Below are 12,532 nucleotides of genomic sequence, written 5' to 3'. Positions count from 1 at the left end.
AGAATTAGTATTTCTAATATAAAAAGAAATAATGAACAAAAATCCTATAGAAAGGTGAACAAAAGTCATAAATAGTCAACTCACCAAAAAAGAAAGACTTAACAATGACTCTAACCATGTGAAAAAAATGTTCAACTTTACTCATAGTAGATGGTAAAAATTAAAATTATACTGAGATACCATGTTTCACCCTTCCAACTGGCAAAAATTTAGAAGCTTGACGATATACTCTGTTGATGAGGTTTGGGAAGAAAATCACTCTCATACAACACCAACAGGAATGCAAAATGATATAACCCCTATAGAGAGGGCTTTGACAATATCTAACAAAACTGCATACATATTTGCCTTTTAATCCAACAATCCCATGTCTAGGATTTTACCCAGAAGTTACAGCTCTAACAATATGAGGTTATTTATTGCCACATTATTTGCAACTAAAAAATATTGGAAAGTACCTAAAAGCCCTAATGTAAGAGATTGAATGAATTAACTATGGCACAAACACACAGTGAAATATCACGTAACAGTGAAAACAATGAAGAGAATACATATGAACTGATATGGAGTAATTTTTATGTCAGTACAAAAAGGTATATATAGTATGCTACCTTTGCATAAAAAAGAGGGAAAGCAGGAAATATATAAGAATATGCTTGGCGAGGCTTGGTGGCCCACGCCTGTAATCCCAGCACTTAGGGAGGCCAAGGCGGGTGAATCACCTGAGATCAGGAGTTCAAGACCACCCTAGCCAACATGACGAAACCCCATCTCTACTAAAAATACAAAAATTAGCCCAGAGTGGTGACGCATGCCTGTAATCCCAGCTACTCGAGAGGCTGAGGCAGGAGAATCGCTTGAACCCAGGAGACAGAGGTTGCAGTGAGCCAAGATCACGCCATTGCACTCCAGCCTGGGCAATAGAGTGAGACTCCATCTCAAAAAAAGAAAAACAAAAACAACAACAAAAAAAAGAACTACATATTGCATATACTCCTTCAAACATATTGCTTAACTTTTCCTCACAAAAAATTAAAATATTGTCCCCCAAACCCCCTAGAAGGCCAAAATGGAAGAGAAAAGGAGACAGAACAGAGGGAGCCAAACTACAAGGGTTAATGACAGGGGAGTCAAATTCCCTCTGTTGTGGCATAAACCATTCAGTTGCAACAGTGAAGGGCACCAGAAGAGAAAATCATGATCCTCTTCCGCAGAGAAATTAATTACTTTCTTAGATTTGAAACCTTTCCAGTGAAAATTTTCCTGTTGCTCAGAAGCACCTTTCTAATTAATGTCTTTAGTTTCTCAGGTAAGCTCATGCTACACAAATCCCCTCTCAGCTCTTTAAGAGGAAGGGGCATTTAAGGCACAAACTGCAGACTAATAGGAGAGTTCCATGGAGAAAATGAACTGGCAGTTGGAGTTCATGCATGCTATTCTCATGCATGGAGCATTAGGATGAGGGGCCACAAGAATCTTTGCCCTCTGGCTTGGTGGACAGGAGTATGTGCTGACTCAAGGCTCCAGTGCATTCTTGAAAAATCACTGCACAGTTAACTTCTAAATTAGTGAGAACAATTGTAAAGATCAACAGAAAACACCAAGCTCTAAAGACATTTCCTACAGCATAATTTGAAGAAGTAGAATACATGAAGCAGTGAGCCACAGAAAATCAGGTCTTAGCACTAATTAGAAAATTTTCTAAGCTTTCTCTCTCAAGAAAATCAGTTCATTGGTTAAGGGGCCAATTTGAAACATGGTTGGTTTACAGATTTTCTTCTGGACTGAAAAAAATTACAGCCAGATATTTAAACCAACATTCTAAATAAAATTCTGAAACTGATTAATTACTTACTGTTAATAAAATTGTAACGAAAAATGGATTATTCACTAGTAGTTAAAAGCTGTTTTCCATATGTCAGAATGAACATAACCTATAAAGCAGAAAAAAATAAAACACCCACTAGAGTTTCTTGTTTAATCAGAAAAGGGAGAAAGAAGATTAATACTGTGTCCCCAGAAACATAACTTCCTCCCTTAAGCCCTCATTTTATAACATTTACTTTCAACAATGTAATAAACGTTTACCTCATGCTTAACTATGAATACTAACTAGCAAGGCAGTCTTCTTCTCTTATAGCTTAATCCCATCTGACCCAGAATAGAGATGCCCCAAAGAGCTATTCGATGTTTATCTATATGTGTGTATGGCTTTTTCCAAGTAAGTAGTTCAGGAGTCATTTTTGCTCCCCCTGTCAATGGAAGATCCTGCTGAACTTCATCCAAATTCGCCCATCTCATTTGATTTTTGTATGTTTGGTTCAACTGTTCACACTGATGTGATGTCTCAGGCATCACATCAGTGTGAACAGTTGAACCAAACATACAAAATGCCCTGAGAATCCATCTGCCAAAAACTATTCTTTTAAATAGAAATAAGAAAATAAACTCTCCTTGAGCAGATCAGTTGGGCCAAGATTTCTCCTCACTAAAAGGGATACACCTTGTAGAAATAGATCACCAGGGTGTTAGCTGACTCACCATCTTTCTCAAAAGATTGTCACACCTCCCGTCCTGACTATTGTGACAGTCACTCCCAATAGTTCTATCTTCCTCCTGCCCATGTACAGATTCAAAAGGTGGTCTAATGTGGACTTCTTTCATCTCAGCCTTCTTCTATGCCCAGGTCACATCCTATACATATTATCTTAAATTTTCACTTCTATATTTGCAAAGCTAAAATTCACCTTTATTTTTCAATTGTCTTTTTTTTTTTACTGTTTCCGAATTCATTGTATCCTCTCATTTGTTTAAGACAAAGTAGGTATTATCTGTGTTTTATTTTGCCGAATTTTTAACAAATGCTACAAGAAAATATATAAATATAAAAACAGAGAACACATAAATAAATAGGAGTTATAAATATATGTTAGGACTAACTAAATATCAGCAATATCACTAAATATTCTAAAGTCGTATGAAAAATTTCCTGCTACGTGTTGGGCAGACTGGATACTAATACATCTTTTTTATTATATAATTGAGTATATTTGTTACAGAAAAATTAGGAAGATACATATAAGCCTAAAGAAAATGAACACCTCCCTAATCCCACTGCTTAAGATGACCACTGCTAACATTTGGGGTGTGTCCTTTCTGATTTTTCACATTCTTATACATGTCATATTTTTCTTACAATAGTGGGACTCACTGTATCATCTTTTTTGCAGTGCGCTTTCTATGTCAACAAACATATATTTGAAACATTATTCTTTATGCCTGCATTTTATGAATTTTATGAATGCCATAATTTTGTTATCCAAATCTTCAAAGATTTTTAGATACTAAACCTGGATCCCTTTGTTGCATGGAATTTTGACTTCATGATTGTTTATAACAGTTAATGCACACTGACCAGGTTCCACCTAAAGCCCAAGGATGTATCAGAATATCAGCAATAATGTTTAGCTCTTAGAAAAACCACACATAGTAATGTGAAATCCAGCTAAATGCATTTTGTATTGAACTACAGCATTTAGTTCCTCGGGCTCATCTATCAATTAGGGTGATAAGCAGGCACTCAAAAGCTAGCTTTTCAATTATGTTTTCTACCTTCAACTGAAATGTTCCTGTCATTGCATATCGTGTAGTAATTTTGAAAAGGCTTCATCTTAGCAACCAAGTGATAACTTTAAAATCAAGAATCTGAACCAATTAATTCCTAACATTAATTACTTCTTTTAAAACAAAAGGCTCTTTAAAGTAAGTGACTGCAAATATACTTTTTATCCCACTAACAGTCCTTATCTCTTTTTCCCTCAGCTCACAATTCTGTTGACAACTCATGCTCAGTCTCAAATCATCATTCAAATCATAATTAAAGCATAATTCTGAGCTCTCTTTGTACATGCTAATTCCAAAACCACCAGATGTAAAAGCCACACAGAAATTCCTATAGAGTATTATTAGCTTGCAAGGAGCAGAATTAAGATGCATAAAAGTATCTTCTATAGCAAGTAAATATTTTGGTTTTAATTACATTATTACCTTGTTTTATGCTACTAATTACTACAATTTATTGCATAATTGACTCTCAGAGAAAAATATTAACAGAGCAGTTCTGCAGTCTTAAACTGAAGATAGTATATACTAATGATTTTGCCTAACTACTCACCTCCCTTGAAAAAATGCGAAGTATTTTTTGTAATGTTTGATAAATCTCTTTCCTATTTTTGCACTAATATATAAAGTTAGGTACTACAGTTATTTGCTGATTTATTTCTCTATAAATAACAGGGCAATAAAAAATTATGTTACTGAGCTGGGGACAATATATTATCTGTCTTTATTCCCTATCACCCAGCTCAGAACTTGAAACTTAGTAGGTGCTCAATAAATTTTACTAAATAATGAGTTAATTATTTAAAGTGATCTTTTAACTTGACATCATAAAAGTAGTATTACTTAATACTAGCTAGTGTCTATTTTAGCCTTTACAGATTAAAAACCTGCAGCCTTTAGAGCAAAAGACTGATTAGAAATAATAACAGTTTGCGTAGATTGAAAACAAATGAGCTCATTCTGAGACTGGACAGCCATTCATAAGCCACTTGAGCTGCCTGTCCTCTTGCAGTTTATGACCTCAGTCAAGCCTTTCCAGTGAAATAAAGCTTTGTGTTCACTCCAGGGCCATCTATTTTTCTCTCTGTAATTTGTACCAAATTTTAAAGGTTATAAATATTTGCAGTGAAGCCTAGTTGCTGAGCTGCATTCATTCACACTTAGGTGCCTTTTATTATTATTATTAACTGGAAGACCAGGGACTGGCATTTGCTTACTTCATACTTATTTCATAATAACCTGATCATACATAACTTTGAACTCAGGATGTTCTTCAAATGCCATGATTTATTAGGTCCTCCTTGGTCATATAGCAGTCAACCTCGTCAAATGCAACTAGGCCAACCTCATTCTCCAAGGAGTAGTACCTAGCAGTAAAAAGTGAAGAGTTATTTCTTACATGAAACTATATATACTTGAATTCTTTTTCAGATTGAAAAAATTTCCTGGATAAATTATACTGCAAATGACAATGAAATGAATGAAAATAAGCATAGTTATATATATAAATTTTTTCTGCCCCACACTTCAAAGCCTATTTCCGTGTTGTTGCTGTGCTTTTTCATTAATTTCCCTTGAACTAATGTGCCCTCTAATGGTTAAAATAAAAATATAATCAGAACCATAAAATAAGTGCCAACTTATTAATTGCAAGAAATATTCCTACTTAAAAGATACTTCTTTAACTCAAAACTATGCCTTCAAGATCAAAATGTATGTCTTTTAATAAATAACAAGAAGAATAAGCATTTTATTTGTTCTATGCAACAGACCATGCAAATGAGATATAGCAAACCAAATTTCATCAATAAATTCAAATGCTAGTTCCTATAAACAAGGATCAAGTATTAAGGCTTGCATATACTGATAATGAAATCTAGATTGGGGCTATGCCTATTTTACTATCCTAATTTAAGCATTTAAGAAATGTTACTCCAAAAATATATTTTTTTGGTTCTTTCTTCATTTTTATTTCTCTAACCTGAAATGAACGTTTGTCCTCACAAACTTCAAACAAGTAAACATGTGTACACACAAAAACGTTAAATAGCTGTGCATTTTTATTCACAATTTACCCTCAGTGTTCATGCTCTTATTTTTTGTCGCACTGTAATATCAGAAAATAATGCATATTAAGTAATTACCCACTTAATGTGAGCAACGTCAATTGTCAATCCAGATAAGACAGGGATTTAGGAAGAAATTACTTAAATGGTTTACCTTGGCTGATTAAGTTCAGGAAAGGTATTGTAGTTTTATAACAGAATTTATTTCTAACAATAATTTGGTCAAGGCAGAAAAATATAAGTAGAGAAAACATATTTAATTCTGTCCAGAAGGGTAGAGTTGAAATTAAAGACAGAAACAAAATATCATGCTAATAGACCTTCTGCCTTGTTTAACCATTATTGCTAGTAGTTGAGATAATTTGCTTCTTATCAAAACGTTACAATATGTACTTAACATGGAATTTTCAAGTCCCTTCCAATTGGTAATAGTTAAAAAAAAATCCTGCCTTTTTTTCCTGTCTCAGAAAGTAAAGACATTATTTTTTGTGTTGTACATATGGGGTACATGTCATTGAGGTAAACTGAACTATCAAAGACTGCACTGAGTTAGTGATGGAAGTCATATTCGAATTTAGAATTATTGATGTGATTTGCTGATTTTGCTGGTGCTTTGTGTGCATCACAAGAATGTTTTATTTTGTTAGAGAAAAAAAATTACATTTACCTGAATTAAATTTCTGCCTTTATCTTCCAGAACTCATTGGTGGAAGATAAAGATGTACAGATGTACAATCTATATTGCATGCATGATATTAATATTTTAAGCTAATACAGAAACAAAGAAAAGGCTGCAGGCTGAGGAACAGGAAACCTGGATTCTAGCTCTGTTTGTGCTACCAAATGACCCTGAGCAAGTTATGAAAGATTCTAATCCTTGGTTGTTCACCCTCTGAAGAGGAAAATTGAATTAGATAAACTGGGAGCTCCCTTCTAATTTAAAACTTCCAGTTTTTAAAGTAATACACATTGAAAATATATATACACATTTTGTATATATAATCTAAAATTATAAGATGTTGTCTAGGTTTTTGTATTTTTTATTATACTTTAAGTTCTGGGATACATGTGCAGAACGTGTAGGTTTGTTACATAGGTATACACATACCATGGTGGTTTGCTGCGCCCATCAACCCGTCATCTACATTATGTATTTCTCCCAATGCTATCCCTCCCCTAGCCCCCCAACCCCCAAGAGGCCCTGGTGGGTGATGTTCCCCTCCCTGTCTCCATGTGTTCTCATTGTTCAAGATGCAGTGTTTGGTTTTCTGTTCCTGTGTTAGTTTGCTGAGAATTATGGTTTCTAGCTTTATCCATGTCCCTGCAAAGAACATGAACTCATTCTTTTTTATGACTGCATAGTATTCCATGGTGTATATGTGCCATATTTTCTTTATCCAGTCTATCATTGATGGACATTTGGGTTGGTTCCAAGTCTTTGCTGTTGTGAATAATATTGTGAATACTGCAATAAACGTATGTGTGCATGTGTCTTTACAGAGGAATGATTTATAATCCTTTGGGTATGCACTCAGTAATAGGATTGCTGGGTCAAATGGTATTTCTGCTTCAAGATCCTTGAGGAATCACCACACTGTCTTCCACAATGGTTGAACTAATTTACATTCCCACCAACAGTGTAAAAGCGTTCCTATTTCTCCATATTACCTCCAGCATAGGTTGTTTCTGACTTTTTAATGATCGCCATTCTAACTGGCATGAGATGGTATCTCATTGTGGTTTTGATTTGCATTTGTCTAATGCCCAGTGATGATGAGCTTTTTTTCATATGTATGTTGGCCGCATAAATGTCTTCTTTTGAGAAGTGTCTGTTCATATCCTTTGCCCACTTTTTGATGGGGTTGTTTGTTTTTTCCTTGTAAATTTATTTAAGTTCCTTGTAGATTCTGGATATTAGCCCTTTGTCAGATAGATAGGGTACAAACATTTTCTCCCATTCTGTAGGTTGCCTGTTCACTCTGATGAAAGTTTCTTTTGCTGTGCAGAAGCTCTTCAGTTTAATTAGATCCCATTTGTCAATTTTGGCTTTTGTTGCCATTGCTTTTGGTGTTTTAGTCATGAAGTCTTTGCCCATGCCTATGTCCTAAATGGTATTGCATAGGTTTTCTTCTAGGGTTTTTATGGTTTTAGGTCTTACATTTAAGTCTTTAATCCATCTTGAGTTAATTTTTGTATAAGGTGTAAGGAAGAGGTCCAGTTTCAGTTTTCTGCACATGGCAGGCTAGTTTTCCCAAAACCATTTATTAAATAGGAAATCCTTTCCCTGTTGCTTTTTGTCAGGTTTGTCAAGGATCGGATGGCTGTAGATGTGTGGCGTCATTTCTGAGACCTCTGTTCTGTTCCATTGGTCTATATATCTGTTTTGGTACCAGTACCATGCTGTTTTGGTTACTGTAGCCTTCTAGTATAGTTCAAAGTCAGGTAGTGTGATGCCTCCAGCTTTGTTCTTTTTGCCTAGGATTGTCTTGGCTATACGGTCTCTTTTTTGATTCCATATGAAATTTAAAGTAGTTTTTTCTAGTTCTGTGAAGAAGGCCAGTGGTAGCTTGACAGGTATAGCATTTAATCTATAAATTACTTTGGGCAGTATGGCTATTTTCACAATATTGATTCTTCCTATCCATGAGCATGGAACGTTTTTCCATTTGTTTATGTCCTCTCTTATTTCCTTGAGCAGTGGTTTGTAGTTGTCCTTGAAGAGGTCCTTGACATTCCTTGTAAGTTGTATTCCTAGATATTTTATACTCTTTGTAGCAATTGTGAATGGGAGTTCACTCATGATTTGGCTCTCTGTTTGTCTATTATTGGTGTATAGTAATGCTTGTGATTTTGCACATTGATTTCGTATCCTAAGATATGCTGAAGTTGCATATCAGCTTAAGGAAATTGTGGGTTGAGATGATGGGGATTTCTAAATATACAATCATGTCATCTACAAACAGAGACAATTTGACTTCCTCTCTTCCTATTTGAGTACCCTTTATTTCTTTCTCTTTCCTGATTGCTCTGGCCAGAACTTCCAATACTATGTTGAATAGGAGTGGTTAGAGAGGGCATCCTTGTCTTGTACCAGTTTTCAAAGGGAATGCTTCCAGTTTTTGCCCATTCAGTATGATATTGGCTGTGGGTTTGTCATAAATAGCTCTTATTATTTTGAGATACATTCCATCAAAATCTAGTTTATTGAGAGTTTTTAAAATGAAGAGATGTTGAATTTTATTGAAGGCCTTTTCTGCATCTATTGAGATAATCATGTGGTTTTTGTCATTGGTTCTGTTTATGTGATGGATTACGTTTATTGATTTCCATATGTTGAAACAGCATTGCATGCCAGGGATGAAGCCGACTTGATCGTGGTGGATAAGCTTTTTGATGTGCTGCTGGATTCGGCTTGCCAGTATTTTATTGAGGAGTTTTGTATCAATATTCATCACGGATATTGGCCTGAAATTTTCTTTTTTTGTTGCGTCTCTGCCAGGTTTGGGTATCAGGATGATGCTGGCCTCATAAAATGAGTTAGGGAGGAGTCCCTCTTTTTCTCTCGTTTGGAATAATTTCAGAAGGAATGGTACCATCTCCTCTTTGTACCTCTGGTAGAATTCAGCTGTGAATCTGTCTGGTCCTGGGCTTTTTTTGCTTGGTAGGCTATTAATTACTGCCTCAATTTCAGAACTTTTTATTATTCTATTCAGGGATTCGACTTCTTCCTGGTTTAGTCTTGGGAGAGTGTATGTGTCCAGGAATTTATCCATTACTTCTAGATGTTCGTGTATTTTCATAGAGGTATTTATAGTATTCTCTGATGGTAGCGTGTATTTCCGTGGGACCAGTGGTGATATCCCCTTTATCATTTTTTATTGTGTCTATTTGATTCTTTTCTCTTTTCTTCTTTATTAGTCTGGCTAGCAGTCTATCTATTTTGTTAATCTTTTCAAAAAAAACAGCTGCTGGATTCATTGATTTTTTAAGGATTTTTCATGTCTCTCTCTCCTTCAGTTCTGCTCTGATCTTAGTTATTTCTTGTCTTGTGCTAGCTTTTGAATTTGTCTACTCTCGTTTCTCTAGTTCTTATAATTGTGATGTTAGGGGGTCGATTTTAGATCTTTCCTGCTTTCTCCTGAGGGCACTTCGTGCTATAAATTTCCCTTTAAACACTGCTTTAGCTGTTTCCCAAAGATTCTGGTACACTGTGTCTTTGTTCTCAGTGGTTTCAAATAACTTATTTATTTCTGCCATAAATTCATTATTTACCCAGTAGTCATTCAGGAGCAGGTTGTTCAGTTTCCATGTAGTTGTGCAGTTTTGAGTGAGCTTCTTAATCCTGAGTTCTAATTTGATTGCACTGTGATCTGAGGGACTGTTTGTTATTATTTCCATTATTTTGCATTTGCCAAGGAGTGTTTTACTTCCAATTATGTGGTCAACTTTAGAGTAAGTGCAATGTGGTGCTGAGAAGAATATATATTCTGTTGATTTCGGGTGGAGAGTGCCGTAGATGTCTATTAGGTCTGCTTGGTCCAGAGCTGAGTTCAAGTCCTGAATAACATTGTTAATTTTCTGTCTCGTTGATCTATTATTGATGGTGGGGTGTTAAAGTCTCCCACTATTATTGTGTGGGAGTCTAAGTCTCTTTGTAGGTCTCTAAGAACTTGCTTTATGAATCTGAGTGCTCCTGTATTGGGTGCATACATATTTAGGATAGTTAGCTCTTCTTGTTGCATTGATCCCTTTACCATTATGTAATGGCCTTCTTTGTCTCTTTTGATCTTTGTTGGTTTAAAGTCTGTTTTATCAGAGACTAGGATTGCAACCCCTGCTTTTTTTGCTTTCCCTTTGCTTGGTAAATATTCCTCCATCCCTTTATTTTGAGCCTATGTGTGTCTTTGCAGGTGAGATGAGTCTCCTCAATGCAGCACATCAATGGGTCTTAACTCTATCCAATATGCCAGTCCGTATGTTTTAATTGGGGCATTTAGCCCATTTACATTTAAGGTGAATAATGTTATGTGTGAATTTGAGCCTGTCATTACGATGCTAGCTGGTTATTTTGCCTGTTAGTTGATGCAGTTTCTTCATAATGTCGATGGTCTTTACAATTTGGTATGTTTTTGCAGTGGCTGGTACTGGTTTTTTCCTTTCCATACTTATTGCTTCCTTCAGGAACCCTTGTAGGGCAGGCCTGGTGGTGACAAAAATCTCTCAGCATTTGCATGTGTGTAAAGGATTTTATTTCTCCTTTGTTTCTGAAGCTTAGTTTTGCTCAATATGAAATTCTGGGTTGAAAATTCTTTTCTTTAAGAACGTTGAATACTGGCCCCCACTCTCTTCTGGCTTGTAGGGTTTCTGCAGAGAGATCCACTGTGAGTCTGATGGGCTTCCCTTTGTGGGTAACCCGACCTTTCTCTCTGGTTGAGAGAAATTTAAAATTAATTTAACATTACTTCCTTCATTTCAACCTTGGTGAATCTGACAATTATGTATCTTGGGGTTGCTCTTCTTGAGAAGTATCTTTGTGGTATTCTCTGTATTTCCTGAACTTGAATGTTGTCCTTTCTTGCTAGGGAAGTTCTCCTGGATAATATCCTGAAGAGTGTTTTCCAACTTGGTTCCCTTCTCCCCGTCACTTTCAGGTACACCAATCAAACGTAGGTTTGGTCTTTTCACATAGCCCCATATTTCTTGGAGGCTTTATTCATTCTTTTTCATTCTTTTTCTCTAATCTTGTCTTCATGCTTTATTTCATTAAGTTGATCTTCAATCTCTGATATCCTTCATTCCATTTGATCAGTTTGGCTATTGATACTTGCGAAAGCTTCACAAAGTTCTCATGTTGTGTTTTTCAGCTCCATCAGGTCATTTGTGTTCTTCTCTAAACTGGTTATTCTAGTTAGCAATTCATCTAACCTTTTTTCAAGGTTCTTAGCTTCTTTGAATTGGGTTAGAACATGCTCTTTAAGCTCGGAGGAGTTTGTTATTACCCACCTTCTGAAGCCTACTTCTGTCCTTTTGTCAAATTCATTCTCCATCCAGTTTTGTTCCCTTGCTGGCAAGCAGTTATGATCCTTTGGAGGAGAAGAGGCATTCTGGTTTTTGGAATTTTCAGCCTTTTTGCACTGGTTTTTTCTCATCTTCATGGATTTATCTACCTTTGGTCTTTGATGTTGGTGACCTTCAGATGGAGTTTTTGTGTGGATGTACTTTTTGTTGATGTTGATGCTATTCCTTTCTGTTTGTTAGTTTTCCTTTTAATAGTCAGAACCCCTTGCTGCAGGTCTGCTGGAGTTTGTTGGAGGTCCACTCCAGACCCTGTTTGCCTGGGTATCACCAGCGGAGGCTACAGAACAGCAAAGATTGCTGCCTGTTCTGTCCTCTGGAAGCTTTGTCCCAGAGGGACACCCATCAGATACAGCTGGAGCTCTCCTGTATGAGGTGTCTATTGACCCCTGCTGGGAGGTGTCTCCTAGTCAGGAGGCCTGGCAGTCAGGGATCAACTTCAGAAGGCAGTCTGTCCGTTAGCAGAGCTCGAGGGCTGTCCTGGGAGATCCACTGCTCTCTTCAGAGCTGGCAAGCAGAAATGTTAAAGTCGCTGAAGCTGCACCCACAACCACCCCTTCGCCGAGGTGCTCTGTCCCAGGGAGATGGGAGTTTTATCTATAAGCCCCTCACTGGGGCTCTTGCCTTTCTTTCAGAAATGCCCCACCCAGAGAGGAGGAATCTAGAGAGGCAGTCTGGCTACAGTGGCTTTGCCACGCTGTGGTGGACTCCACTCAGTCTGAATTCCTGGCAGCTTTGTTTATACTGTGAGGAGAAAACCGCCTACTCAA

Source organism: Hylobates moloch, unplaced genomic scaffold (genome assembly GCF_009828535.3).
Source record: "Hylobates moloch isolate HMO894 unplaced genomic scaffold, HMol_V3 SCAFFOLD_2, whole genome shotgun sequence".
In the NCBI taxonomy this organism is placed as follows: Eukaryota; Metazoa; Chordata; class Mammalia; order Primates; family Hylobatidae; genus Hylobates; species Hylobates moloch.
The sequence above is the reverse complement of the archived record's forward strand: the minus strand, read 5'-3'. Positions refer to the sequence as shown.